General features: G+C 44.0%; 1 long non-coding RNA gene across 2 annotated transcripts; it reads right to left on the bottom strand.

The window, feature by feature from the left end:
* Positions 1-1,005: 1,005 nt before the first annotated feature.
* On the bottom strand, positions 1,006-26,165 carry LOC146768274 (uncharacterized). 2 transcript variants are annotated; one of them, XR_014953314.1, is made up of 4 exons: positions 24,046-26,165; positions 23,252-23,312; positions 14,622-14,695; positions 1,006-4,945 (listed from the first exon to the last, which is right to left on the bottom strand). It is a non-coding gene; the product is annotated as an uncharacterized LOC146768274 (long non-coding RNA). The 2 variants fall into 2 exon arrangements; XR_014953313.1 differs by lacking the exon at positions 14,622-14,695 and having other exon boundaries at positions 24,046-26,144.

The raw sequence follows: 26,165 nt of genomic DNA, 5'->3' as shown, positions 1-26,165 counted from the left end.
TCTAATGGAGTGACAAAGTGGAATAAAACCATATTGTATTTTTGATGTTACCCATGAGACATGATAGGAGAAACTAATAACAAGGCTCCCTATCTCTAAACATTTTCCAGCTGTGAGCCACTAAAAGCCAAAAGACCTCTCTGAGTCAAGACCAACAAATGCATACACTCACATCGTAACTTTCTGCAATTTCTATTCACAATTTCAAGCTGCACAGCATTTTTTATTCTCCCTTTTATTTAAACAAAAAGTATTTCCTCTCAGAGTCATCATGGATTGTTTTCCAACCCACTATATCCTGAAGCCTTCAATTTTGTTGTAATTCTTTAAACATTATTTTGTTTTTATTGTATTATGAAAGGCAACAAAGTACCTGTTTGCACAGTGCAAACAAGCACGGTGTTATTGACAGGTTTGTGTATATTTGCTGCCACGGATTTTTAATTTGACTTACAGCCTTATTTTATAAAGCATTTTCATTAAACCCTTGAAGAAGTGGCTAGGTGCAGGCAAAACACTTTAAACCATTAACTTAAAAGTGAAAGCAAAATGTTGTTCACCGATTGTAAGAGAACTGTTCAGAGCAGAGAAAAAAGATATTACGCCTCAGACAGAGGCTACTGAGTCTCCAGGGAGTAGACTTGCTTCCTTTTGCTTAGTTATGGAATCATGGTGCTTTCAGGCCTTGCAATGCAAAGTGAGGTGCAATCACTTAAAGCTCACTCAAGGTGTCTTTGAGGTTTGCATCAGTTAAATAAATCCAAACTCGGTGGGAGGGTGGGGGAGGAGGAAGGGATTTAGGTAAAACTATGGCAGTTCCCTCCTACAGTGAAGCACCCAACCACAATCAAGTCTGTCTAATGTGGATATCTATTTGCGCAAAGAGTGAATGTCCTCAGTATGTGTGAAGCACTGTCCCACCACACCCTTTTTACACATTACCCACTGGTCACCCCAGAAAAGGGCTGCTCAGATCTGCAGGCTTGGTTTCATTGTGGGACACACCTGGCATGAGGTGTGACCCACAATCTACATTCACTCTGCCAGTTCATGTATCACCTTCTTTTCATGTTTATTAGATAGGTCATATACTTACGTCTTGCATCAGTGTCTGATGCACACTGTAGCATTCTTGGAATAGCCATCCATTTTCAACCAAAGAAATTTTAAATCAACTGCCATTTGTCAGACTGCTTCCCACCACTTAAAACATTTTGATGGATAGGGAATGGTGGATTGTCTCTCCACTGAATGTACAAGAATTATGTGTTTTACATGGGAGACGGGAATTCTTTCCCACAGACACATATGTGCAGCCCTGCTGCCTTTCTTGGAAGCTGCATACACACTTGTGAGCAAACAACCACCACATTACTTCTCACATGCTCAGAGGCTGGGCTAGGTTACTCCAGCGAGATTAATAATGTGACAAAAATAAGCAACTGAACCCTTATTTAGGCAATTCAAACAACAGTATTTTGAATGTCCAGTCCCCAGACCTTTGTTTCAATCCTTACTTCAAACATTATAAAATCTGCATTTGTTTAAAAACACCAGAATTTGCTGGAGCAAGTAGCACGGGGAAGGCAATGGCTGGGACACCTATGACAATTGCCCTCTGGCTGCCAGATGGGCTTGCAACATATGTGTGTGTGTGTGTCTCTCCCCAGTTTTGGGAAGCCCTTACTGCCCTTATTACCACCAGAGCTCTAAGAATTTCTTCCACTAATTGAGCTGTGGAGATTTCATTTGTTTTTAAAGCAGAAGATCTTGTGCAGTTGTCCTTCTTGTGCCAACAGAGTCAATGACCAAGGCATCAGTGCCTCACAGCAAAGTCATGACAGAGTTGGCAGCACTGAGCTATGGAGGAGCACAGCCGCACTTTGAAGCATGTTTCAAGAACCAACCTGCTTTCCATACAGAAAGGCTCCTGCTATTGTGAAAAATGCCCTCATCACATCTCCTAAACTGTAATGAGCTACCAGGTATCACGTTTTTCATTCTTGCATGCACAGTAAAAAAACCCTCCTGAGAACAGGAAAATCAAGGGCAGAAGCAGACTGTGTGCCAGCCATTCTTTCATTTGGTCCCCATTCCATGGAAGAAAGGAAATGTTTTTTAAATTTTCAACTCTGACCTACTAAGCCTTAGGGTCACGACCCCCATTTGGGAAAATCTGCACTTTCCCCTCTTCCTCCTCTCTCTCTCTGTGTCTCTATCACACACACACACACACACACACACACACACACACACACACACACACACACTTGCATGCCATGAAAACATTGTCATAACATCTGCTGACAAAACAATGCCTGAAGATATGTGTCAAATGCAAACATCCAAATAACAGAGCCAACAAAACATTAATTTCAATTTCAAATATAGGTTAATACAAAAAAAAACCCAAAAGCTGTACATTTTTACTAGACAGGCAGTGCAGCATTACATAAATAGTCTGAAAATGACTGAAAATGAAATAAAATGACAGCGCCCAAGAGTAACCATTAATGCTTTCCTTTCCAAGTCTTTGTTCATTTTTCTTCCCTTTGACTTAAAACTTGTATTTTTCTTCTCTCTTTTAGATACAATCTTTGGCTATTTCTTTACCTCGCTTTTCCATCTTTGCTTGACTTTCCTCTCATTTTTTGTGGAGCCTAACTCTGGGTTCCCTATGGAGTTCATTCACAGTTGAATGTTTCTTAGTCAGCAAAACCTTCCACATCATCACGTTTTTCAGTGCAGTTCCTCCAGCTTTCATTATACCCTTGGGCTAAGGACCATGTGAGCCCCCAGCCCAGGGAAAGGAAGTTCACTCTTCCTGCCGCCCATGACAGCTGCCTTCAAGCGCCCCAGCTGGCTTTCTTGAACCCAGAGTGGGAAAACTCCTGTCTAGGTTCAGTCCATGAGCAAATTTCTTTCTCCTCTCCAGACACGCCATGCTGTACAAAATTTCTGTCCTGGGTCCATTACTAGGAAGTCCCTAGTTATCATTTCCAGAGAGCTTCTCTTCACTGGGAGGCAGCAACAAATAGAGATGCAGCCAGCTCAGTCCTAGTGCACCCAGACAGACCATAAATCTGATGCAGAGATCCTACTTATGGATGTGTTTGTCCCTCCCCTTTCAGCATCTGTGTGTAGCTGCCCCTCCTACTTTGAAAAGGAACAAAATGTTAGATGGCATCCCTGAAGAGCAATTCAAATTCCTGAGATGCACTTGAGGAAAAATGTCCCTGCTTATCATGTTACTGAAATCCCCTGGCTCCATGCAAATTGACTAATATTGATTCCATAATATTGACTAATATTGATTCCATAATATTTACCGTTGATGACTTTCAGGTCTTGCTGCTTTCCATCACTACTGATGGTAGAAAAGCAGTATTTTTCTACCATGTTACTATTAGTCTTCAGTGTGTTGTTCTCTATCGTATTTTGGAATGCCTTATTCATATAAAGCAATTCATGTTGTTTTTCGGCTCCAGAACTCAAGAAACATGGTGTTTTCTTGCCCAGAAAATATCCATTGGCCCTTGAAAGTCATGGCCATGCAGCATCACACATGCTAGGAATGCATTCATGCCAGTCCCAGCAGGGGCTCATGTGCAGGTGCAAGTTAAAAGCTCATTTTGGTCCTTTTCACCATAAAGCATTAAATCTCTGGATCCCTTAATACTCCCACCCAGCCTCACAGCAGGCATGTCTGAGGAGACATTAGTGTAAGCATCTTGTAGTGCTGCTGAGGTACTTAGTTAAGCGTTCCCCTTTTGGGCCTCATTTTTGCTACTATGCACAATAACGCTCAAGGCTATGCAGCTGCACTCCAGTTCATGCAGGATCAGGTTCCCCTGCCCTCTTTCTCCTGGCTTAGCAATTTTTTTTTCTTTTTCCTTTTCTGCCCTACACTCATACATGAAAATTTCGGAGCACAGAGCACCATTAAGCTCAAAGAGAACATGCACAAGCATTTCATAGGTCTCTACACAGCCCTTTGGCCAGCCTTTCCTTTCAAAGAGGCTGCTCCAAAAGTTGCCTGGAGCCAGCAAAAGTCTTCCCATTTGCCTTGGATCAGGCCCAAAGCAAGGGACACATTTAGATGGGAATGGAGACACTAACGAAAGGCAGATTGCCTGCCAGCAGGCAAAATGCAGGGAGACCTACATGGAGAAAAGAGTATTTGAGGGTCAGACTTGAGAGACGAGTCTCTGTGTGGCGGATGCTCTGCCAAGCAATCTGTGCTCTTCGTGACTTCCATTCGAGCAGCCTGTTGACACACTCAGCTCTGGCTTTGAACTGCGAGGTGAAGACAGAGTGTGGGCACTGCCTCACTTTTTTTAATCTACCAGATTTATTTGTTTAATATACTTTTGCTGTCTTGTTTATTCTTTTTAGAAATCTTACTATAACAAAGCAGGATTTTTAAATTGCAATGGAAAATATGTCAATTGATTATGTTTGAGGGAGTCAAAAAGAAACCCAAGTAAAAGCCTGTATTCAAATATTGTGAATGGGCAAATGGGTATTGTTCTTCTCACTCCCTGTTTTCTTTTGGATGCACCAGTTAGCCCAGGAAGAGACATCTCAGAGCAATTCTTTCCATCTCTTTACCAACAAACAGGGCAATATAAAAGTCTTCACAGTCCAGCAGTTTCTACTTCAATAGCTTGCAAACACACATTGTTGTAGCAACACCCAAGTCAAAACTGAGTCCTCAATCAATGCAGATTGTCCAGAAAATAGCTTCATTGGAATGATTTATCTACCTTGTTTAGATCTCAGTGCTTTCTAGCCACATTAACATGCAGCAAATACAAATGAACTATCTCATCCAAAAGAAAATCCAACAGATCCTTTTATCAGAGTTGTAAGATGATGCGTTTAGATGAATTGTCTAGCAGGGTCCTGACAGAGCTCTGGTCTGTTTAATATTTTCAGCTGTTATCTGGAAGCAGAAGTAGAAAAAAGTCATTAGTTATATTAGCAGTTGACACACAGACTGGGGGAGATAAAAAAAAACAATAAATTTATAGGGAAAATGGAAATCAATTGAAAAGGATTTGAGAATTAGATAAGCATTATCCAAATTATACAAATTTATAATTACATGTGTCAACAAGCAGACTGGTTACTTATCAAGTCAGGATGACCTAATGCTACCTTGGGAGATACTCTGCATGGAATGACAATGGTAATACTTTGTACCCAGAAAATGGGTTGTCCATTCTTTATACAGTATTTCAAATGTTGTAGAAATTCATAGGGCCATGGAGATCACAGCAGGGAAAAGCACCTACCACTGAACAGGAAAGAAGACAAATGATTGAAAGACTTAAAGCACTATTGCATGTTCATTTTGCCCCTCCAGGCTAATGAGAAGAATTGAGTTCAACTACTTAATGACCACAAATCTTCTGCAATGCTCTGTTCTGGTTCGTTGTGTATATAAATTATGGCTTTCTGAATGGTACATAAAGTACATAAAGTGCACTGAAACCCATGTGCATGTGCAGAAGAAGAGGAAATATCTAGACAAAGGCAGCTGTCATGCGTGAGAGAGCTCAGGAGCATCGCTCCATGGTGGAGTCCATGTGTTATACAGGCTGGGCTGTGTATGTGCCAGAGGCAGAATTGAGCCTCCCTGCTGGAAAGGCTTTCCTCAGCACTGCGAGCTCTTGCACTGTGAGCCATTGCAAAGCCTCAGAGACCTGCAGAGGTTGGGTAAGAGGCAGTGAACCTTGTGAGCACCACTGCCTAGCTGGGGAGAATCTGGCATATCACAGCCGGTGTGCATGGGCAATGGATTCTGTCCCATATCCAGCTTGAAGGCCATCAGAGAGATATCAAATGAATATCTGAGCCTTAAATGGTCTATGAAACTTCCTTTCTCTGCCTGCAGTCTGCTATTTGTCCCTGGCTCACCATCACCAGCTCATAGTCTCCTGTCTTCCCTGTCCTCCATTTCCAGTGTCAATGCTGCAGTGGCTCCTGTCCCATGCTCACTCCCTTTGCCTTTTGTTTCACCCTCACAGGCTCCCGGCCTCTACCACAATCCCTGGGCATGTCCTGATCTTTCCTCTTCTGCTCTCTGAGTCTGCGAGAAAAAAGTTTTAGTTTTTTCTAAAACACCTCCAGATTCCTGTCTTAGACATTGATTTCACAATCAACCAAGCACTTCTGGAAACCATCACACCTCTGAATACTACAGGGGTTTTTATCTTGCAGGCGTAAAGATACTCTCTATAGTAAATATAGCAATACAAATCTATGTTAAGATGATGAATGTACAAAAGTAATTCAAAATCTCAGAATGCTGCCATGAGAGTCAAGGCATGATTTGAGTGCCTCAAGCACATTTTGGACAGAAGTCTTGAGCTTAACCTTCCTAGGTGGATATTCTCCACAAACTGTCTTGAGCTGCTTAAGCAGAAGTGACACAGTCAAATTTCCAACTTGGTTCCGTCGGCAAAGTATTACATGCCTGTAGAACAGCCACTGGGAATGAGATGGTACCTTGGAAAACTCCCTTGTTTGTGGTTTTCCCTTCTCATAATTCAGTGAATCATTTAGGATTTGTACTCATATGCAAATGTCTTAGGTTGGCAATGGCCAACTGGACACACTGGGCCTTTGGACACCTCCACCCTTGCCCCGTTATTGTGTTCCCAAGATGCAACTCAGCAGGATTTGCCCCCCTTGTCTCATTTCTTCCTCCTCCAAGGTGAGAAAGCACAAATGTCCAGGAGCTTTACTGAGGTATCTGCACAGGCCATTGAATAGCTAACATCCTCCATGCCGAATTACAGTATGGCCCCCATGCTGGGTTATAGTCAGGATGTGTCCATGACAGTGAACTAGACCATCATGGCACTGGGACCAAATGTCCAGGCCAGTTGGAGTGAGGCCAGAGAGCAGTGGGCTAGTGAATGAGCCTCCTAAATAAGCTGTCAGCCAGCAAACCATCCACTGGGTATGGTGCCCAGAACACTCGTATTGCCAGACCAGACCCAAAATTTGTTCAGAGAGAGCATCAGTTGCAATGGGCCATGCTCATGCCAGAGCATGTGCTAGCAGTGCACTAGCACAGACTGTCATCTTCCAGGGCCAAAGAAGGCTGCCAGGCCTTCTTGGACACACTAGCACGGGCTGAGTCTCAGTCTGACTTTTCTCCCTCTGAATAATGATACAACAGCATCCTAGAATGTGGCAACCAACTAGAAAAGGTATGGGCTGCATCCTTTCCCTGAGAAGGTGGGAAGGTATATACTGAGTATTTCTTTCCCATTTAGTCTCCCTAAGGTGAGATGAAATCCATCAGCACTTCTGCCTTCATCCAATCTGCTTGGGACAGGTATGGAAATATACTAGATTACTTTCTCCATTAAAATTTCTTTGGTTTTAAGGTTACTTTTGAAATTTGTTCAGATTCTTCAAGACTGCTTCACCCACACATCTTTCTCAGTGTAAATATATTTTTTTGCTAACACACCTTGGCAAATGGCACTCAGAATTTGCTTCCCTGACACCACTGAAGTTTAGAAGTAGCTGAATGCAGCTTTGGATATATATATATATATATATATATATATATATGCTAAGGACAAAAAGCTGTCCTCTCAGGCCTGCAGTGTTACACATGGAACAAAATATATGGCAGATAGAAATACCTCACTTTGTTGTAATTCATGAATGATTCTCTCAAAAGCAGAGCTGTCTACTTGCACAAGACTTGTATCACAAGAAGAGCAGTACATCCAAAACTGAGTCTGACTTCACAGCCATTCTGGCCAAATGTCCTCTTCCAGCCCCAGCTGTGTCATCCACAAATGCTGCAACCTCCACTCCCCTTACCTACATGCCACTGCTATGCCACTGGTCTTTTAGTTCAAGAAAGTCCTCAGGCATTCTTAGCACATTGCACCCAAGTAAATTAAATTACAGGGTTTTTCTAAACCAGCTAATTTGACTGAAATGGTTCGAGAAGCTTTTATTTCAGTAAATCTTCCAGGAGATTGAGAGGGACATTCAGAAGATAGATAGCAATCTGCAGTTGAAAATTGCAACATCTCCCATAGATGTAGTTCTTTGCTCAGCATCCTAGTTATTAACACAGTATGTTCCCAGCTGGAGGATAGCTTTCCTGGGGCACCACCTCTTGCACCCTTCCACCACACGTGGGTGGAAGTTGCAAGGAGAGGAAATGCATGGCAGGCAGCTATGCCTGAACTCTCTTGCTCTCACACTCCTCCTTTGCCATTTTTAGAGCCTCATCTGGCTTTTTAGAGAGGCTACTAACCTTACCTCCCACTACTGAGCCTCCTTAGACCATTGCAGCTACTCCCAAAGGAGCTGAGGCTGTGAAGGATGTGGGAAGGACAAGAGCTGACCCCAGAAAAGCATGGTTCATCCTTCCCCTTCCTCCCCGTTCCTGCCCAGGACTGGCAGCACAAATAACACAGTCCTGACCTGCTCATTTCCACAGCTGGAGCAGTGTCTCAGGCAGTGTCAATGACTGAAGAAAAGGCTTTAAGACAGAGGAGGAGGAGGAAAATGTACCTAGGATCTGGCACTTTCTGCTTCCAGCTCAGATTGCCCTCAGATTGCTCACAGCAGTCTTGGCATCTGCTGAGCCTGGCAGGGCAAGTGAGGCACACAGAGGTGGTGGCAATGGGGGCAAGGAGTGTAACCTCCTTTCAGAGAACCAAAGAAAAGGGAAAGGGGAAGATGAACAAGCCTGAGACCTCAAAGCAGCACCTTACACATCTGTCTTCTTCCACATTTATTTCTAAACATCGCCCTTGTGCTGAGCCCACCCCTCAGAGAGAGAATTGGCTGAGGTAAGCATGAACTGAAGTGCCCATGCTACATCTGGGGCTCTGTGACTTGTTTCCCCTGCAGTTTATCTGTGCACTCACTGCTTTGCCCCTTATTGCACTACTTACAGTTCAGGTTATCTCTATCATTCTCCTAGCTTATAAGCCCAGGAAAGCTGTTGCTGTGCTGACAGAACCCTATTTGCTTGCTTTTGTCTATTTCCAATACAACTGGTACGAATGAATAAAGAGAAATGCCACAATACTCCTAGTTACTGGTATCCTCCTTTCCTGCTGAAGATCACTGTACATTTTTAGGTGATGGAAGACATTTTGGTATCTGAAACACTGTCATGCTCATCTGTATTTCAGACTAACATGACATCAGTGAAATTGCAGCCCAGACTGCTAGGTTTGGGTTTGTCTGCATGCTGCTGGCAACAGGATCAGTGAGGAGTTACCTAACCAAGGGCCAAACACTGCATTGCTCAGGCACAGAACGGGGTTTTCAAAGTGCCTGGGGAACTTGAGTTCCTAATGAAAACAGCACTTGTACCCACAGCCTCACAGCCTCACTCGGAATTGTCTTTGGCTTCAATAGCAGATAGGGACAGAAGGACCTAAAGTTCTCTGACTCACGTGTCTGTCCTGTCCCATAGACACTTTAATGAAGGAAAAAGTCACACAGAGCCCTAACATGCAACCAAAAGCAGACAATACTTTATAACCACAGAGTAGTCACTCTGATTCCTGAGCATCTCTCAAAGGTAACTATATTTTGTCTTAACAAATGTTCAAGAGATAGAGGAGGTATTATCAAAAGTTGGGTTTCTGGAGCACAGACAAACATCTAATGCATCAGGCTGAAAGATCACAACCCACCTAGGGTTTTACAGGTCAAAAGGAGAAAATAAAAAGGAGAGGTCAGCAGGTACAAGTGAGCATAACTCCATTAAGTTATCACTAGATACTATATCTGTAGACTTGACCCAGTTGAAAAATAACCTACAAGTTTGTCATGGAGTTTAAAAAATCTTGATCTATCACTTTTAATAAATGAAGCTGAAAATACTTTTCTCATTTTCTTTGTGCTATTTTAAAACTCAAAATTCATGTATACTTTGAGCTATCATTCAAACTATGAATTCATAGATGACAAAGACAGAGTAAAAGCCAAAGAGGTTCAGCCATGAAATCAAGTCCTAGAGGACTACTGAAAACAACAGGACTAGAGGGTTGACTGGTTCAAAGGCCCTTCAATCTTTTCAAGCCACTGACTTCCACCTTCTGAGGTATTCTTGTTCAAGCCGCTCATCAACTGTTTGGAACCTTACTGCCAAGATCACAAAAAGTTCCCAGCCCTAACTGGAACTCCTATGTAGCATTGAAAAACCAAACAAATAAAATGTAGAGGAAACTTTTTTGTCTTGTGAAATGCAGAGAAGTCAGAGAAGGGGAATGAGAAATAGCTTTTGTACACCATCAAAAGAGAAGGCTGAGACCTCCACTTGTGTGACAGCTGAAGACTCTAAGACATGTAAAATATGTTGTGGCAACAGCCTAAATGTGTCTTGCAATATCATGTCCTCATTTTGCCTGGACAGATGATGAAACCGCATTGCACTAACTCGGCGCTCACTGCGGGCATTGTGCTGCAGCTCCACAGGCTGTCATTACGTGGGGTGCTGCCTCCTGCCCCTGCTGCCTACACCTCCAGGGCCGAGTACAGGGCACAGGCAAGGGACAAACTTTCCACTGGTGTAAAATGGCAGAGCCCCACCAGATTCCCTGAGACTTCATGATTTACAGCAGCTGAAACTATGGCCCCCGCTATGTTTAAAATCTGAGACAGGCTTTCATTGGACACAAAAGAATACTCTTTGGGACACTGTGAAACCAGTGCTGCACGCAAGCAAGGAGCTAAACGATTCCCAAGATTTTCTGTGGGCCATGTACAAGCACACATTGTGCACCGAGTGTGAGCAGGCTTCACCAGACACACAGACACAGAATATGCTCCCTGGGATGTGCCAGGGAGAAGAAGAGATTTCTGTCACTTCATTTTTACTGGAAACTCTGCGCCAGTCCTCCCACATACAGCGCAGTGTGCACTCCTCGTAACCAGCATTGTCTGAACTTGTGGTATTTTAATAAACCTTCCTGCCAAGCCAAAGACGCTCTAAGACACATCACCTTTGTCCAGAGGAGGATCCCAGCTGCAGTGAAGTCCAGAGAGTGTGAGCTCTGCTGCAAACCAACGCATAGGTATGTTAAACGAGTTCTATTAAAAATAACTGCTCTCTGTACTGCCTGGAGTGGAACGGGGCACAGGCTGTTTAGAGAGCGCACATGAGAGTGACAGATTGCAACAAAAAATCCTTTCACTGTACACAGAGGAAAATGAGACAGTACAAATGAATGCCTCTTTTTTATTTCATAGGCACAGGTTGGCAAAAACAGATTATTGGGATTGGGCTGCAGAGAAGAGAGGAATTTTCTTTTTTTCTGGATTCACGATTCATCTTCATTATTCGGTCACTCAAGCTTCCTTGGAAACAGAGTGCCACTGAGTTATGGCAGTCATATACTAATTCAGCTGAAAAATATATGTATAATAATGAAAGAAAGTAAAGCTGGTCTTCTTGTGCAGCCCTACCAAGAGACAGCCAGACAAAAGTATGAAAAAATTGACTGTCTGGCCAAGAAAGAAATTGCTGGCAAGTCTGGTTTCAACCCTGCTATTAGCTTTCTTGCAGCTGCTTCAACTACCCAAGCAGTACTGAGATAAGTGCATTGTCTGAAGTCCTTTTTCTTTCTAATTGGGAGTAGTATATTTATTTGCATATAGCCTATTTCTGATTAAAACCTCATCAGAAAGAACTTAGGAGCTAACACTCAGCACCTTAAACAAAACAAAATTAAAATTAAACAAAATCCAAGGGTTTTGATTCCAAAGAAGGCACTCAGTAGCATTCCTGAATTTCAGGATGAGCATTGTGCTTCCTCTATGGGCAGAGGCCTCTCCAGCTGCATCGCAGATGGGGCAGTTCTGCAGTGCCAAAGGGGCAGGACGCAGGTGGCTGCATGAGAGGTGGCTGGGGGAGACGATGTGCTCTCGCAATCTCTTTCCCTTGTGCAATAGATGGATGGGCAGAAAAGAGTGGCAGGGGTGGATCTGCATCCTCGATGCTCCTGTCCTGGCACTGCAGCCACCTCCATGACACAAGGAGCTCTGAGCACAAACATTATGTGTTTCTGGGGACAGAGGGGAGACTGGGATAAAGGCTGGCTTGCATCTTGCCCCTGTCCCAGGAAGATTGTGACTGAGTGCTGATGGACTGGGACAAGAGAGGTCATGCTCAGGGTCTGGCCCTCAGGAATATATTTTGGACCTGATCTAATGATAAAGTGTGACATTATGCCAGTCTTCAGGCTCACTCAGCTCACAGCCATGCCATTAGGGTGTCCTCTCTTCAGAGGTGTAAAGCACTTCTGTTGCAAGCGCAGTAAAAGAAGGTACTGTCTCAGGGTGGAACAGAAAAGGTTGTGGAAGATTTGCCAAGAAAGTGCCTGTGCTCTTCTCGTTCCAAAACACGGCAGGGCTTAAAAAAAAATTGAAAAGTTTCAAAAGGCATCCAGCGATTGTTTTTTAGGAAACAAAAGAGGCACTTATGGGTTAGGTTTTCCAAGTTAACTGCATTAGTAGATACACTAAACAGACAGCTTGATCTGGATGAGTCACACAGTAGAAGAGGAACAATGACCTGTGTGTTCCCCCAGTAAAAATTGTTCGTTTTTTTGCTGTCAATAAAGACTTTTTTTTTAATATAATTGCATTTAGGCAATCAATTGGGAGGGTGTGGCTACTAGAAGATCACCCCCTCCCCCAGGGAGTTAAGTATCTGGCAGGGTGTCAGAAATTCAGGATATCCTAAGGCAGGCCACATCACCTTAAAATAACTTCAACACACCTCATACCATGCCTGGATGTTGAATCAGCCCAGAGATGTCAATCACATACTACCATTCATGGCAGAATCACCTCAGTTGCTCTGAACCTCACTTCTGAACTCACAACTTCCCTTCACAGGAATCAGGGGAGGTGTGGGTATATGTGTGTGTGCTTGTGTGTGCCCTTTTGTGTGTGTAATTCCCCAGTCTTCACAATAACAATTCCACCCTTTCAGCCTCCTTGTTGGGAAACAGCCCTTGTGGAACAGCGAGTTCCTCTTTCACAACAGCTGCTGAAAGGAGGCAGCACAGCTTGGCAATGGCAGTAGGAGACAGCAAACCTGAGCCTTCCCCTTAGAAGTTTATAGGGCTTTTTCTACCAACAGGCCTGTCAGTGTGATTTAACCCCACCTAGTAATCCTCAACTTGGCCCCTTTAACTTCTTCAGAAGTATCTGTCCATGAGGTGAGCAGGTCTCAGTTCCCTGAGAGCTTTTCTTGAGACACTAGGTCTGGTTTTCAGAGGGTCTAAGGTTCCCCTGGTATTACATTGCACGCTGCTGTGGCCGTTGCTGTGGTGGTTATTTATCTGCACTGGAACACTATCCCACAGGCCAGGATTCTGCCATGCTGAATCCATATGTGCTCTAAAGCCTTACTGACTTCAGTTCACTGCTCAGCTTCCCTCGAGAGCAGTATCCACATGCAGCGCCCAAAAACTATACAAAAGAGACACTATTTGTTGAAGTATCTGCAATAGTCCCTCATATCTTGTTTTTTCCAGATGTAAACCAAGGTGATTACAGACGTGTAAAGTGCTGTGGGATGCATAGGTGGGTGCCAAGCACTTTGTACACACAGCACAATGCATTGCATTGCTCTGCAGTTTAGGAACAGATGATTTTCCATTCTTCACCTCGCTGTCACACCATCCCTGAAGTTGTCATCTAACAAATCATATCAGTTCCATGGAACTAAGGCCAAAGAATGACTTGCACACACAAATAAAACCCGGATTACTGTATTATTCTTTCTAGAATGTAAACAACCCACTCATATTAGGTTTCAGAGATTAATTCAAAGATTTTGTTGCGGACTAAGAAACCCCGAGGTTGGAGAGATTGCCTTAATTTGTGAGGACCACTAGGTGGAAGTGCTGCTCCATCTCAGCCTTGACATCCTCCAGGCCTCTGGAAGCAGCAGCCATGGCTAGAGCAGCTCTTGACAAAATCTTGTTCCTAAGGAAGCAAAAGATGAGGAACCAGAAGCCTCGGTCCTCCTTTTTTTGCAAAGCAGAAATTTGGTTCCAGTTCACTCAAGTATCTCAGGAAACATATATCAAAATCAACATATAATGAAATCACAACAGCAAGGCTTGTGACAATAAGGCATAAATCCTAGAGTGTGCCTTCAGAAGGAGAGATAGATGAAATTATCAAGCATGCCATAACACAAGCCATTTATGAATTATTAGTACTTTATAATGCATTTTTAGGAGAGAGGGCAGAACCTGGGGGAACGAATGGGCTTTCTTGACTTTTCTCTAAAATAATAAATGTCTTTTCTATTCCATTTGCCCTCTCCCAATGCCCAGCTTCTAGCCTCTGCCTATAAGCCTGCTCAGTGTGAGGTAACACTATAACTCCTTCTTCTGTTCTCCCCAAAACAAATTATCTCTTATAGCAGCTGGCCAGGGCAGCATGTGCCAGAAGGCAAGTTCCAGGGGTAAAGTCCTGCCCTAAGTTTGTCTGCTCAAAGCCATGTGCCTTACAGTCTCACCAAAAGCTGACCTAGTAAAACCAGACAAACAACTCATCTCCCTCCTCTCTATCTGCCTTCTGTGCTCTCGCTCTCTCACCTCAGCAATTTCATTTTGCTCACTCTGAAATCCTGGGACCACCAGGCACTTCATATGTCCTTCACAGGGTAATCCTGAAGGGAAACACAAGAAAAATACCAACACAAGAGAGTTAAAGGCAGGCTGAGCTGAGCAAGCATCGTCTAGACTTTCAGTCTCATGATTCAGTGTGTCTGATGTAAAAGTATTTAAATAAGAGTTATGTAAATAACATGGCAGACAGATAGATTATTTAATATAATCAAAGTGAGATAAGGTCCAGGCCCCAATCCTTCCCTGAAGTAAGCCTGCTTTGTGCCATCCTCACAATGCAAACAGCCCTGAGGCTGGAAGACCCAGCCAAGGGAGGATCACCCCAGTGCAAGGAGATCATCTCCTGGCCTGCCACCAGCACAGCATCTCCTGCATAGCTCCTCCATCCCTAAAGCAAAGAAAAGGGGCATTCGTGAGAAACCTCCATATCCAGCTGGTCTCCACTGCTATATTAACACCTTTGAGACACTGTCATTTGGGATAATTTGGAGCAGACTTCCTCTGAGCTACACTGAAGGCTTTTGCCTGCTACTGAGACAGCTGGAGACTGCAACCAGTGATACTGAAATGAGCAAACTTATTCCTCACCTCTTCACCTTCCAGCAAGGTTAGCCTCAAAAACAGAGTTGAAAATGGCCCATCAGGTAGAATAGAACTTCCCTCTCATTATCCTGTTACCACCTTTAGCATATTCATCTGAGTTTTACCTACTTTTTAATGTCCCAGGGCATGTCTGCACCACAGAAGCTGCATGCAGGATAGGCCCTGCTGAGCTAGCTTCCAATCCCCTTACTGGGTGACTGATAGTAGTGTAAACACAGAAGCAGAGGGTTGTTACAGTCTCCAAAACCTGCTGAAGAAGCCAGCAGAAGCAGCCAGGACCCACAGCATGGCACACAAGAGCGAGACTCACTCAAGACTGCTGACAAGGAGCAGGAGCTGCAAAGGTGCACTGCAGCAGCACGAGGGTGTGATTGAATTGCCATTAGCTCCCCTAGGACACAAGGCTTCCCACTAACTTGGTTTGTTTTAATTTCACAGTGAGGTGACACCATTTCCTTGACGTTGCCCCTCCATTTCCCGTTAAATGTATAGGTCTGACTTGACTGTCCCTATGCTGAAATCAACACAAAGGCTTAGTAAACTTAAAGTTTAAGTAAGGACTGTGCTGCTGGCACTTTCCACAGCACCACACCCTCTTACCTCTTCTTCCCATTCAGGTCACTCCTAACTCTTCTGACTACATCTTCTTTTTTTTCCGCTTTTTCTTAAGCTACTTGGTATCTGCTCCATCTAATCTTCTCATCCACTTTGAATGGGACCAACCAGTTCTGCTTCCAGACACAACCTGACCCACAGATAATCCTTGCATGATTATGTCAGTAAAAGACAGTTAATTTGTTTGGGTTTTTTTTAAGACAGGAGAGGAAAACCTATCAGGCACAGGTGCACTGAGGTATAAGTGTGCTTTGTGCAGGTACACCGTAGACTCCCTCCCACGAGGAATGCAGGGGAGTTGGAGCAGTGCAGTGGAAGTCAGTGCTGGTCTTTTTCACATGTGCACATCAAGCATGCATGGCTTTTGCACACACACAAAACCAAGATGAGCACATGTGGGGCCTCTCCCTCTCTGCCTCTCAATGGTGGGCAGCAACTAAATGCACCTTCTTTCAGCTGCCAGACAATGGCAACCATCTAAAGGCAGCTTGAAAGGGGAGCAGATTTGCTCAGACTTCCTCCACTCCTACCTTCTACCCAAATTAATGTTGGAGTAGATAAGGTTGGAAAGCGCTTTCCTTCCCTTTTTTAAACCTTTCCTTAATTTAAATGGTCTGACTCATCAGCAACACAAAGATGACAAAATGTCTATTCTCTCTCCCTCTCCCCCGCCTCCCTCAAATATTTTGGCATGATTTTGCTATCAAATTAGGCTACTCAATCCATGCCAGTTGGAAAAAAAAAATATATGGGCTCCCAGCACACTCATTGTATATGATTAGGATTTGGGGAGGGTGCGGAGCATAACATCATCATAGGCAGAAAGTGAAAACAGCCAAAGGAAACGCCTACACTCTTCCTTTACAAAAGCTGCTTGTTGTGTCTGTCTGAACAATTGTTAAAAAACCTGGAGGGGAATTAGAAGGAAAAAGATAACTGACTTTATTAAGAGCAAAAGATTGATTGAGCAATTGATTGCACTTAATTGGAATGGTGCGAGCAAGGGAGATGATTTCAGGGTTGGTTGTTTTGGTTTTTTTTTCCTCGTCTTGTAGACAGTCCTGCCACAGAACAGTCAGGAGACTGAGTTACCAAGCTGAGAGCTTAGGTCTGCTCCTTCTCCCAGGGCATTTCTTGCCTGGAAGCAGCTGCCAATTGCAATAGTTGAGGCCTCAGAAAGAAGGAGGAACTTGAGAGTCACAAGGTTAAACTACAGAGATTGGTTTGTTCATATGTTTCTTCCCAGAGCTTTTATTTTTGCTTCTGAGGTATGTTCACACTCATAGGATGCTTTCCTCTCAAACAATAGGGTCTATAAACTCTTTTTTTTTAACTGAATGGAAAAATTCTCTTCTTGTCAGTCCATTTCAGGAGTGGAGTTCTTAGAAGAAAAAAAATGCTATCCAATTCATAATAATAAAACCTGGAAGAATTGTATTACTCACTAACCAAAGGGACAGAGACAAAATTCTTTTGAGGAATATTTTCATGAAGTAGATCTTCATTTTTCTGGAACTATGCACATATTAATGAAGCTGCAGCACAAGCGAGAACTAGCTCAGGGTTTCACAATCTTTTTCCCCAAAACAGTCCTCAAGGGGAAAATGATTATGTGCATGAACAGTTAAAATAAAAGCAAACCCTGAGACCCTTTGAATGAGCTGATTCCTGTTAATGTATTGTTATTACCTTACTATATATCACCTTCATTTTCTTCTTAAGCAGCAGGAAGGACAGACATTCATACTGCACAAATAAGAGTGTGATTTCCAGTGAAAAGTGAAAACAAAGGTTTCAGCAGTTAGGTTTGTATTTGCTTTGTTTAAAATCAAATTACAAGGTAAGTGGGCCTCAAACTTATCTAAACAGGGCTGTCAGTATGCAGACTCACAGGGTCATTGGAGCTAGAAGAGACCAGATCAACACCACCTTGTTTTGTGATCACCTCATGTTAATAAATACCCTCTTGCTTGTGAAGGCAGGGAGTGGAACTGGATGGTCAGGATGCCCTGTGTGAGGTTATTTTCTACTCTGCCAGGTGCTGGCAGCTGGTACTCTGTAGAGCTGCATGCTCTGAGGATGCATTTCACATCCACTAAGCTCATTTGCCTACTCTAAGCAACACCAGAGGGATTACCCAAGTACTTGAGGATGAGCAAATCTTAGTAAGAAAGCAAAACAAGAGAGAACAGAGGGGCACCATTGCAAGAGCAAATGGCCAGTGTTGCAGATTGAGGAAATAATGAATGGACAGACAGACACAGAAATGGTAGGACTGAACAACTCTCTTGTGATCTTCCTGCTCACAAAAAACTGAAGTGCTGTTTTCTGTCCTTCTGCTTCACCAAAAAAAAAAAAAAAAAAAAAAATTTGAAAGCAAAAACATTAAAAGCAGCACCAATTTCTACACTATCCTTTCTCATTTTCCACTGAGAGCCAAGAGCTACGTGGTTACAGCAAGAAGACTAAGGAAACAAATACAGTGCCATTTTTCATAACAAATTGACCAAGGGGCAAACCAAACTGGGGATGAACCAGCATGGGCTTTTCTCTCCTGGTCAGATACACACCTCCTGTGCCAGCTACCACCATTGCCAGCCTCCTATAGGCCTCCTGCAAGCCTCACCACAGTCACCTTCTTTTCTGACACGAGTTACCATTTTCCCAGGTCTGATGGCTGAGCTGCTCATCCAAGCACTCCCTCATCCATTCCAGCAAGAACACGCGTGGTCAGCTAACATGGTTTACCATATAGGTCTTTCTTAACCAAGTTCATTGGGACTAAGGTGGGTTGGGAAAGCAGAAGGTGAGTGATTCCACCAACAGACCTGAGAAGTCACTGATCTGCAGCAGGGGGACAATGATCAGTCATAGAAAAAATCAACCCTGACAGCCAAGGGATTTCGTATCACTGAACTTTTACAGCCCTATGTGCTTGCTCTGTGCCCACCCTGTGCAGGACCACTGGAGCACTCATGCACACAATTCTCTTTTTCTTGCAGATGTCCACATCACTCTGCAACTACAATTACCTGTACCTAGTGCTCGTTAAGTGCTTTGAAGATTAAAAGCACAGATACAAGTGTTAAATATTGTAATTATTCATACTATGTAACATTGCTGCACTGAAAGCAGGGAGGGGTTGTTTTTTTGTGTTTGTATGTGGGAATACCATGACAGCTGCTCCTTTCTGTATGTGAATTGCTGCCAAGGACCTTGATAAGGGATTGTGCTTGAAGGAAAAGAACTGAGTCTGGGAGTTTTCTTGGAGTGCTGCATACCATAGTGAAATTAAACTGTTCTCTTACCAGGCTTCCATATTCAGAGCTTATTTCTGTATGTGCTGATTACCCTGAGCTGCATATGGCTGCAGGAGGAGCAGAGGTGACTCTCTGCAGCACAGCAGGGCTTGGTCCTACAAGCAGCGTGCAGAGGGAAACACGCTCAGGTCAGACAAACAACTTCAGAGCAGCCCTGCAAGCACCCAATCCTGAAGTCCATGTTTCTGATTTATTCAGTTCACACTCGGGGCTTTAGGGAAGAGCTATCCCTGAAAGAATTCAGGGCAGATAGGAGTTTAGTATCTTCTTTCCATTAAGGACACTTTCTCGCCTTTCAGCACAGCAAAAGACTTGAGCCGGACCATGGTTTTCCCACACACTGCACTCTTCTCCTGCTGTCTTCCTGGCACTGACTCACCCAGCCCAAATGCCCAGGGGGAGCAGACAGGCCAAAATCCCTGGCTTTACTCTGTTCTTCTCTACTGTCAGAAATAGGTGGGAGGATGAGGTTGTGAGACCAGCACGTAGTTCATTACTACCTTGCTACTGCTCCAAATTTATGTCAGGAGCTGGGTTGACACCTACCTGGCTCTCTAGCCAAATACAAACAAGACTGGTCTGAATTTGGGTCATGTCTGTGGACAAAGCCATGAGTGACCTCTTCAGTCTGTGTCATGGTGTTAAGTGTATTTCTGTGCACTCCTGGTTGCTGTAATACAGCACATACAGCCAAAGATGGTAGCATTTAATCAGGCAGTGCTTCTCTAGGTGCACTGGGGCTTCATCTGAGCTAAGATCGAAAAGAAATCCTTTGAACTGCTGTTTATATGCCTCATCCTTTTCCTTCCCTGCTCTGCAACAGCCCTGGCCAGATCTGAGCCTCTCTGCATGAAGAGGCAAGTAGATGCCATGGCCCAAGACGAAATGATGCTATGGCCTATCTCCTTCACACTGTCAGGCAGCTTTTGGGAAGAGATGGGAACACTGAAAGGCTGGGGAGCAACTTTGCCTCCCCCTTCTGCACTCTCACTCACACATATGCAATTCTGAAGATGTAAAGCCACAAAAAGGTTGGGCTGTTCCCACTGGAAGAGAAAATATCAAAGTAAAGTAAGCACCTGAAAACTTACCCTCTCAAAGAGGATAAACGTAAGTACAGGCAGCTGCTGATGTTATGGGCAGGCATCAAGTTGATAAGACCCAGCTTAAGAGGTGTTCAAGAACCTGCAACTTCCCCCAACTCTCATAGGGCTTGAAGGTGTGTTAAGAAATCCAAGCCATGTTTCAGTCCCACAAAAAGCTCATGTTTTAATCTGAAACCTACTGACAGCAACAGCACTGGATTTGGGATTAGATATTTGGGATTGTACCTTCAGTATTTTGCACAAAAAAGTATATTTTCCTGTCTTTTAAAAGGGGTGGGGAGGACAAAAAAAAAGTATTAAAATATATATTCACTTTGGAACACTTTTAGGCTCATAGGACAGCTTGGGAGAAGGCAGGAAGGTAGCAGAGGATGGAGGACTAGCAAAAAAAAGAAGCCTGGGTGTGTCACAGGGGAAGGGAAAGGTTGTAGGAGGAAGCGTGGGAGGCAATGCAGACAAGCTTACTAAATTGCAAGGCAAAATGTGGATTTTGTCCCCAAGCAAAACACCTTGGTAGTGCTGTCAGGTCAAGCTAATAAAGAGAGCTCTTCAGAGACTACAACGTGTGTCTGTATTTCCTCTGTCACTAAGAGGAAAAATAATTAATATGCACCTTCTGTCTGGCAATCAGCAACTATTTACATCAGCCTATGTGAAGATGGCAGCTCCTGATCACAAAGTACTCCTTCTCCTCAGCAGTGCAGCTCCTGCTCTGTCAGCCCTGTACGTAGCTGCTGTCTGCAAAGCTGCACCTGACTCAGAAGAAGCCCCTTTCAGAAGGGGCTGAAGGTGGGCAGCACCTCCTCTACAGGCTATAGAGAGAAACTCACTTTAGAGTTTTCTAAAGTCTCAGGAGGTTTTGTGCAGGCTTAAAAGCCAAGCTCCAGTATTGGAAGAGTCTTTGCAACAGAGGATTTGCTGTAAAGTGTAAGCATTATGGGCTAGATGCAAAATTCACAGTGAATTCAGTAACTAATAGCACAGCTTCCTTTGTTTACTATGCAGAGGACACAAGAAAATTAAGCTAATCTGGTGCTTGTCCAAGCCACTGCTAAAAACATTTTTGACAAAAGCTGACCTCTTTGCTCCTGAATAAATATTAGACATTTGTTTGCGCATTGTGCAGCCAGTTTGGTAGACAGGCAAGAAAAAACGAGCAAAGAACTTATTCGGTCATTTTTTTTCCCGCACCAATTGTCAAATAAATTATTCACAAATACAAGCTTCCATCATTCATCCAGCACTAGACTAAACACTTTCTACTAAACTTAGTTTTCAGCATCATGTTTCAGTTTATAGTTACGTTTTTCCCTGGGCAAAGTGAGCCAGTCATTAGACAACTCTCATAGGTTTCCACTAAACATGCTTGATTAAGTCTTTTAAGAAGGAGTAGGTGGAGGAAACTGTGCTTTAAAGTCAATGGGAACATTTCCATTCACTTCAATGGGAAATGCGCTGGAAGAGATAACATTATTTTGAGGAGCTAACGAGTATATTTAAGTCCGTACAAAAAAAAACCTATGCCACTGTTGCACACGACACTTTGTGAGGGACAGCTTTCAGAGTAAGAAACCAATCTCAACACTGAACTGCCTAAACCAGCAGTTTTCCCTAACACCACCTCCTGCACTTTCCTGGCACATTAATGCACACACATGAAATCCAGCAGCATCATCCAAGCTCTAGTCTTGCTCACTCTTCAGTGGCTAAACTTCTGTGTCTGCATTCAACGTGGTGGTGCTGAGCTGGTACAGGTGCTCATCTTTAATTTCTCCAAGCCAGAGCCACAACTGATGCAATTCAGTTTAATGGCTTGAGGATCTGGACTCATTTGAAAGGGAAAGAAGAATATGAAAAAATTAAATAAAATAATTTTAAACATTAATTTCAAACACTAATTTGAATATGAATTTCTGGACTGATTTACTGCAATGCCACACAGCCGTGCAAGTTCAGGATGACACACAAGCAAGAGACCTCTGACACAAAATAACTACATGAAGCTACTACATTTGGAATTTCTACAGGTAGGCAAATTGAAAAATAGGCACACATCAAGAGCACATCTTTGCTGCAGGTCAGCAAGAAAACTCTGTGTCATTAATTTCTTCAAAGACATTTAGATGGATGCTGCCATTCCCCTAAATTTAGGAGAAAGAAGGACATGATGTACTATTCAGTCTATGCAAATTCATGATGAACACTACTGAGTACAACACCTGTGTTCACTTTTGCAGAAAGCAATCATTTTAATCGGGTGGTTATCATGAGCTCTTCTCTTCCAAAGGAAATGGTCTATTTTACCAGACCAATCAGTTCCAGATAAATCCTTGAAGAGCATCCCCCAAGAAAATTATGCTTATTCATTATTAGCACATCAACTCAAGATCCCAGGCACAGTCACTGTACAAATGTAGAACACAAGGCAATCCCTACCCTGCTGAGATTACAATCTCAAAAGTCATAGGTCAAAACAAAACAAAACAAAACAAAACAAAAATAGACAAACAGGCTCAGCAAATGTTGAAAGCTAGAGGTGTGGTGGAGGGCTCTCATTCCTTCCCTTATTGTGTAGAGGCAACACATGCCCAACCTCTGGAGGGAAACAGATGCATGGGAGAGACATGAAACTATTCCCATGGCCCAGGCTGGCCATCCCTACCACTGCAACCTTCTTTTGCAGAGCTCTCTCCTATCCAGAACTGTTGTTGTTCCAGTTGTAGGTGTGCCTATGGTGAATATTAAGCACAACATATCTAGATCAGGACTCATAACCTTCTCTCCTTCACTCAGCACACTTGGCAGATTCAGCTCAGAGCTTTATAAAGGGCCAGTGTTTGAAAGTCTTGCTGCCTGCACTTTTTTTTTCCAGAACCTGTGCTTTAGACCTTCAAGCTCAAGGCCTAAATAACAAGGATAGAGGCAATAGTGTAAAAAGCTATGTGGCTCCTACCAAAATGTGTCACTTAAGTCACTCCATCCAAAAACCACGAGGATCTGGCCAGAGTTGAGACCTGTAAAATACAGAGATATGTGGTTCAGAGCTGATAAGAACCTTCCCTTCAAATTTGTCCCACAGCCCAAGACATTATCTATTGAATCAGACCCTGCGGGTACTTAGACGCCACTCTGCCTACTTTTTGGATCCCACTGGGATTTAGGCTGAAAACAGGTGCCAAGATGCTCTGACTCAGGCGGTTGCAGGCATGCCCAGCAGCAGAGCTACCCTTGCTGGGGGAACACACAGCTAAGAGATGGAGGCACCAACCGAGGATGGATGTCTTCAAGGTTAGATGGTTGCTCTGCAAGGGGCAAAGGGACATTGCTACGATTTTGGGCTACATGGCCTGAACTCCACTTATGCCCAGTTGCAAGTGACAAAGCTCCCCTCTGAAGGTGGCCCTCATAAAAAGCCATCCAGGATTCCTCCATGCTGTTCTCTCCACTTAATTTAAATGCTCCTAATCAGGAAATCTACTTAATTGGAATATCTCTGTTAAAAATCAGGGGTGCTTACTAACAATGACTGCATCTTGATCGGGATGGTAATATCACTTAATTGGGATGCCTTCAGGTATCTTAGTGGTTTATGTTTTTTATGTCTCAAGCTCAAGCTAGTTTTGTCTGTCTGCTCCTCATAAAACAGCTTTCAGTTCCTCCTTAGTAATGATACAGGCAAACGATGATGTAATTTACTTTAACATTTTTTGCTTCTGGCTGTTAGTTGGTGTGGGAGGGGCAAATTACCTGTTTCTGTGGGTGTTCTTGCCACAGGGACGGTTACAGTAGTTGCAGTCTCCATCCCATGCAAACACTTCTGCCTCCAACAGCCTCCCTGTCACACAGCAGCTCTCCAAAAGGCTCTAGTGAATAGAGAAACGCTGGCTTATGCTACCTGGCAAGCTCATCTAAGCTGCAAGAAAGATACCAACCAGAGCGTCCTATACCAAGTATTCCCTTTGTAACTGATGTTTCAATGTTTGCAGTGTCTACAAGTCTTGAGACCAAAATCGTGTGCTAAAAGAAAGCTGCGAATCTGCCTTTGAACCAACAAACCACACTTACACCTCACAGTGATATATGTGCAATTATTTTTAAATGCAAGACTTGGCTAAGAATCTCTGCCTCTATTTTAGAGGTTATCAAGTTAAATAGAAAACTTTTTTTTTTTTTCATGGACAGTCAAGGGTCCTTTTCTTCATGCTATGCTGTGCTTATATTTATCAAGTGTAATACCTCTGAATTGGTCATCTCCACTGAATGTGGTCTGGCAATCTCCTCTGCTTTGCAAAATGGGGGAACTGACCTTGCCTGGCTGGGCTGATGCCATCCTCATATGCAAACTTTAGCTATGGTGTTGCCATCACAGTTGACCAGCCGGTCTCACTGGGGCAGGAACTGGGGCGTGAGCTGATCAGGTGAGGTGGTGACATACCAGAGCCACGCATACAATGCACAGAGGTCTAATGAAGGGGATAATGCCACCTGGATAAAAAAGGAAGTCTGAAAGCTTTGCTTTTATTTGGTCCAAGAAGGGACACTTTTTGAGGAGACACTGAAATACATACTGCAGAAGCTCTTTTCTTCTTCAGTACAACTTTTCTGTTCAAATAATGCCTACCAGTCTGTTTACAGATTGGCAAAAATGGCACTGCCTGTGGCCTTATGGAGGCAGAGAGGGAGAGAAAGAAACAAAACCTGCAGCTGTAACACACAGCTGTAACACACTCAGGAACTGAATGATGACTTCTTTTACCTTTAAATGGTACGCTGCCTCATTTTGAGGGCAGAGACCTACTAGAAAATGGGGCTTGCCTGGGGTCCCAGCCCATAGAACTCCCACAACTGTGAGTTTCAAGTGTTTGTTACACAAGATGCATTTAAAACACCATCTCTTTTGTGCATTCCCTCTGGTCTGTGGAAAATAATAGTTACATCTTGAGAGCTCTATTTTTTAAACTATTGTTTCACCTCTTTTTATTGTACTTTTTTTTTGTAGTGAGACGTTTTCTGTATGTAAACAGCATGAGTTACTTCCAGCAGTGTACAAATAACTGCAAAGAGAGCATCTGTGACTTCATAAAAGTGCATATTCAGATATCTACACTTTATTACTTGTATTACCATAGATCCTAGGAGCCTTGGAAGAGACTAGTTCTTTGGTGTGATTATACTTAATAACCATAAATGCCTTGTAAAACCCTTGAAATGCCTTGAAAACCGTGAGTGCACGTAGCTGTGCTTGTGTGCATGTATGTTTGTGTGCAAATTTACACATATCTGCGGCCACTCTGTGAAGACATCTGCCTCTGGGTTTTCCAGACAATTTTACAAATCTGTTCCTTGGAGTTTGAACACATCAGTAATTGGACAGCAAGGGGGAGGTTAGAAAACAAAGGTACTTTTCCTGGAAACCAACGCTTTTCCCCTCGCTAGTTCTATTGGCAAACCTGGCAACCAATAAAGCCATTCCTTGGCAGAGGGAAGAACATAATGGCCTGGACACAGCTGGCATCGCTCATGGCATCTCGCATCATCGGCGAGCTGCGCCCCGCGGAACGCGCCCCGCAGCCCGGCAGCGGCGGAAGGGTCTGCGCGGGGTCCGGCCGATCCCCGCGTGTGCCGGGGGAGAGGGAGGGCGGCCGGGACCGGGAGCGCCGAGGCGGGCAGGGGGCGGGCAGGGCTCGGGAGCGCCGGGGCGGGCAGGGCTCGGGCAGGGGGCGGGCAGGGGGCGGGCAGGGCTCGGGCAGGGGGCGCGCAGGGCTCGGGCAGGGCTCGGGCAGGGCTCGGGCAGGGCTCGGGCAGGGCTCGGGAGCGCCGGGGCGGGCAGGGCTCGGGCAGGGGGCGGGCAGGGGGCGGGCAGGGCT

This window comes from Lonchura striata, chromosome 2, assembly GCF_050655825.1.
Source record: "Lonchura striata isolate lonStrDom1 chromosome 2, ASM5065582v1, whole genome shotgun sequence".
In the NCBI taxonomy this organism is placed as follows: Eukaryota; Metazoa; Chordata; class Aves; order Passeriformes; family Estrildidae; genus Lonchura; species Lonchura striata.
The sequence above is the reverse complement of the archived record's forward strand: the minus strand, read 5'-3'. Positions and strand labels throughout refer to the sequence as shown.